This window comes from Cebus imitator, unplaced genomic scaffold (assembly GCF_001604975.1).
Source record: "Cebus imitator isolate Cc_AM_T3 unplaced genomic scaffold, Cebus_imitator-1.0 Scaffold38, whole genome shotgun sequence".
NCBI lineage: Eukaryota > Metazoa > Chordata > Mammalia > Primates > Cebidae > Cebus > Cebus imitator.
In genome coordinates, this window is record NW_016107353.1 from 11095720 (window position 1) to 11100703 (window position 4984).

A 4984-nucleotide genomic window follows, 5' to 3' on the forward strand; every position below is an offset into this window, starting at 1 on the left:
AAGAAATGTACAGGACAAAGAAAAAAAAAATTGGGGAAACATGAAGCACATAGATAATCCTGGTAAATAGCTGTGATTAATAATAGTCTCCATCCTTTGTATTTTCCAGAAACAGTTTACGGAAAAAAAACCATGGTTTCCATTATGACTTAGTTGGTGCTTTCTTTTCTTACTTATCACATAGCCAGGCAAAGACTCTGCACATTTTCTTTGTGTTCTCGTTTCAAAAAAAAAAAAGAAAGAAAGAAAATCAGCTAAATTTTTCTTCAATGGTCAAAATAAAATATTTTTTAATCAAACTTCACTTATCTCCTGCCCACAGGCTCATGAACATTCAGCTACACTCAATCTGAGTCAAAATACCACCCCATGTTATGTCCTTCCTAAGGACATGCTGACTTCAGGGTAAAATATTATTCTAGAATCTGATTTTTTCACTCACCATTTGCCCTTTCCTTCCCACCTTCCTTCTAATCATGTTTATTTCTTCCTATAAAAGAAAGCCCTTGTCTGCCTGAACTTTGCAATTTTTACAGATCTTATAGTAGATATTTCCTTCTGTTGCAATACTCCTTTGGAATTTATTTTTTTTACATTAATCTAACTTTAATTTAAATAGTCCAGAAGCTGTTTCAAATCATTAACAACTTCATCTTTAAATCCTGCTGTTTATTTTCCTTCTTAACTTTAACTGCATTTGCCTGTGGGTCCCTAGCTTTCTAGGGCTCTGTAGCTTCTTTCACTATAAGTTTCTTCCATGGCTGAGGTGAGCAGGCTGGGACATCTGCAAGGGAAGGTCTTCAGAAAAAAACTAACTGGGCCATTAATAACCTTCTTTTGCAGGCCCAATGTTTCACAGTAGTGAAATTCTGTCTCTACTAAAAATACAAAAATTAGGCCGGGCGCGGTGGCTCACGCCTGTAATCCCAGCACTTTGGGAGGCCGAAGCAGGCGGATCACAAGGTCAAGAGATCGAGACCATCCTGACAAACATGGTGAAATCCCGTCTCTACTAAAAAATATACAAAAAAATTAGCTGGGCGTGGTGGCGTGCGCCTGTAGTCCCAGCTACTGGGGAGGCTGAGGCAGGAGAATTGCTTGAACCCGGGAAGCAGAGGTTGCAGTGATCTGAGGTCATGCCACTGCACTCCAGCCTGACGCCTGGTGACAGAGTACTCTGTCTCCAAAAAAAAAAAATACAAAAATTAGCCGGGCGTGGTGGTGCATGCCTATAGTCCCAGCTATTCCGGAGGCAGAGGCAGGAGAATTGCTTGAACCCAGGAGGCAGAGATTGTAGTGAGCCGAGATCACACCACTACACTCCAGCCTGGGCAATAGAGCAAGACTCTGCCTCAAAAAAAAAAAAAAAAAGGAAAAATCGTTAGCCAGGTGTAGTGGCACATGCCTGTAATGCCAGCTACTCAAGAGGCTGAGGCAGGAGAATTGCTTGAACCTGGAAAGCAGAGGCTATAGTGAGCTGAGATCATGCCATTGTACTCCAGCCCGGGCAACAAGAGTGAAGAAGAAAAGAAAGAAAAGAAAAGAAAAAAGAAAAGAGAAGGAAACAAAAAAGAAGAGATGTGTCTGATTCATGTGTCAATTCAGATTATCCAATCACTTGAGAGATTCTCCCACTCCATCATACTCACTAAAGCGCTCCATAGCCACCCTCTCAGGAGACACTGCACTATGCTCAGGTGAGTGCCCCAAGTACATTTTACTTTGCAAGTTTTTGCACCATCTCACTAAAGTCAGGTTTTGTCTTTTGGGATACTATTTTTCTTTTCACAAATCTCAGAGCATTTAGTTAGCATAAATTATTTCTGTTTTCCCCTCAATACCAGCATGTGACTGGTGGACCAGCAATCTGTCTCCAAGAACTGCAAGCTGGGTTGGGCGAAGACAATTTTAATGTCTCAAGGGGTTAGCTTTTCAGAGGCAGAGTACACCAACAGATTCATCTTTTCCCCAGGTTATCCACTTGCTCCCTTGAAAGGCTACACTCCATACCTCAGGTTGTCCCATGAAAGAAAATAACTTAGGAGCTGATATTCACTAGATACTCTAGCAGATATAGCCATAACAGTTATCTTGGTTTATTCACAGACAGTTCTGAAACCCAAAAATGACAGGGTTACTGAGGACAAATCACCCCGTAACGTTTCCAGAATAAAAACATCTTGACACTAAAACATTCTCATAAGATCTTTGTGCCCAGGGAAGACAAAAGCAAAAGACACACAGAGATTTTTTTTACAATTCACTGTCAGGTGATGACGCTTTCTAGTCATAGGAAATACTTACAAACAGAAAACATATCTTTTTAAATACGCCATCTAATGCTTTGTCAAAAAATGATTAAATACAGTATCTAAAATGTTCACTAAAGGACAAATAATAAATAATGCAAATTAGGGAGAGGAAGTTGGCATTTGAGATTTTCAGAAGCAACTGAAATTCGGTATTTTACTGCAAGCCAGAGTTAGGCTGGAGAAATGACGTGAGAGGGGTTGACCTGAGACGCTGCTTGGGACCCATGTGAAAAATGCAAGAGAAAATCGGTCCCATATGGAGGCTAATAGACTGAGGTGGTTCTAATCCCAGGATTCGTAATTTTTAAAAATCTAACTCAAATGCATTTTTTTAAAAGAAATTACTACATTGGGGGAAACAAAATTCAGGTTCAACCAACGATAAACTGCCAAATAAGCTCTAATTACATCACCAGGAAATCTGTACCCTCAAGGTGAAAATTAAGAAACTACATAGGCCGGGCGCCATGGCTCTCGCCTCTAATCACAGCACTTTGGGAGGTCAAGGCAACCTGACCAACATGGTGAAATCCTGTCTCTACTAAAAACACAAAAATTAGCTGGGCGTGGTGGCATGTGCCTGTAATCCCAGCTACTCAGGAGGCTGACGCAGGAGAATCGCTTGAACCAGGGAGTCGGAGGTTGCAATGGGCCGAGATTGCGCCACTGCACTACAGTCCGGCGTCAGAGCGGATTCCGTCTAAAAAATTTAATAAATAAAATAAATATACCTAACCGATTATTCAATTTGGTTCTTTTCATCATGAATCTTTCCTTCAAGATTCTTCTATGGACCACAAACAATTTTTGAACCACTCCCCGTTTAAATTCTTAAGTTTTTCATGATAACTCCATAAATTTTTAATAGGAGAAAAGAGAAACTGAGAACCCCATAAACCAAACCAAAGCTCTTCCTATTCATGAACTCGCACCCCGGGTCAGGATTCTCCCCTGACGACCTTCCCGGGGTCGCTAGGAGAGACAATCTGGGAAAGACGCGGTGCTGCGTGTGCAGAGCTGCCCAGAGAGGGCCAGGCCAGAGCACAGTCACTGCACGGGGAAGAGACGGGAAGCCCGGGGTCCCATTGTCAGGGCAGCCGCCATCTTATTGCTGAATGGGAGTGAGGCCGATCTGGGCAAGAACTCGGGGCGCAAGAACTGCGAGGAGGCCGGAGTCTGCCACCCCCTTCCACTTTCTCGGGATGTGGGACCCGGCACTCTCACCATTTCTAGGCTTCCAGGGGGCCCTGGCACCTTAGTTGTGGATCTCCAGTACCAGCAGGTCGCAGGGCCACAGAAACTGGGCCTCCAGGAGCAGAGGACACAGAACAGCGAAGATGAAACCCGGGGCTCCGGCTGCAGGAGTAAGCAAACCCGCCGCCATATCCCGGAAGCCGCCCTTTCTGCTCCAGCTGCGTGCCTGATTGGGCAGTTCCCAGGGTAGCGTCGCTGATTGGTCAAGATTTAAGACCCCGCCCCCTCAGGCCCTGAGTGACAGAAGGTATAGCCAAATGCTGGGCTGAATGAAGACAGAGTGACAGCCGAAGGTGCAGCCTTTTTAGGCAGGGCTTCCTCCCTGAGCTGAGGCCCACCCTAGAGGGTGTTTGCCTTTAGTTTACTGTATAAGATCCATTTGTAAATAATATACTGTATAGCTGCTCACACATTAAAAGAATAGAATAACAATTATTTTTAAATTTCAGCTTTTATAACCTTTCTGGCTCCTGGTCCTTTGAGCAGGCAGCCTGAGATTTGTTTTGTTTTGTTTTCTGTTGAGACGGAGTTTTGCACTGTGGCCCAGGCTGGAGTGCAATGGCGCGACCTTGGCTCACTGCCACCTCCACCTCCCGGGTTCCAGCGATTCTCCTGCCGAGTAGCTGGAATTACAGACACGGGCCACCACGGCCGGCTAATTTTTTTGCGTTTCGGTAGAGTCGAGGTTTGATGATGTTGGCCAGGCTGGTCTCGAACTCCTGACGTCAGGTGGTCCGCCTACCTCGGCCTCCCAAAGTGTTGGGATTACAAGCATAAGCCACTGCGCCCAGCCAACCTGAAATTTTTAAAAGGACACAATCCTTCGAAATAAAATGTGAGCCACATGTGAATTTTAAATTTCCTACTAGCCAAACTTTAAAAACAAGAAACATGTTGGGCGCGGTGGCTCAGCCTGTTATCCCAGCACTTTGGGAAGCAGAGGCAGGGGAATCGCCTGAGGTCAGGAATTCCAGACCGTACTGGCCAACATGGTGAAACCCCATCTCTACTACAAATACAAAAATTAGCCGGGCGTGGTGGTGCACGCCTGCACTGCACTCTAGTCTTGGGTGACAGAGCGGGACCCTGTCTCAAAAAAAAATTTAAACTCTACTGCGTAACCATAACCTTTTCGATGCAATCCGCTATAGAGCCTATTACGGAAAATAAATTTCTAACCATTGCCTTATTTACTCTAAATCATAGAAAAGACCTAACAAATGATGCCCATTCAAAAAGAGTATCAGCCTCCTGGCAATGCTCTGTAACCTATTCTGAGTAAGATTTTTTTTTTTTTTCCAAGACGGGGTTTCACCGTGTTGGTCAGAATGGTCTTGAACTCCCAACCTCAGGTGATCCGCCCGCCTTGGCCTCCAAAGTGCTTGGATTACAGGCGTAGGCCAAGTTTTTTTTTTTTT

General features: G+C 44.3%; 1 protein-coding gene and 1 pseudogene across 1 annotated transcript in view; both read right to left on the reverse strand.

The window, feature by feature from the left end:
- The window catches only part of LOC119470708 (zinc finger protein 726-like), a 561873-nt gene that overhangs the window by 365512 nt on the left and 191377 nt on the right, over positions 1-4984 (reverse strand). The window lies entirely within an intron of this gene.
- The window catches only part of LOC108301973, a 15085-nt pseudogene that overhangs the window by 5802 nt on the left and 4299 nt on the right, over positions 1-4984 (reverse strand).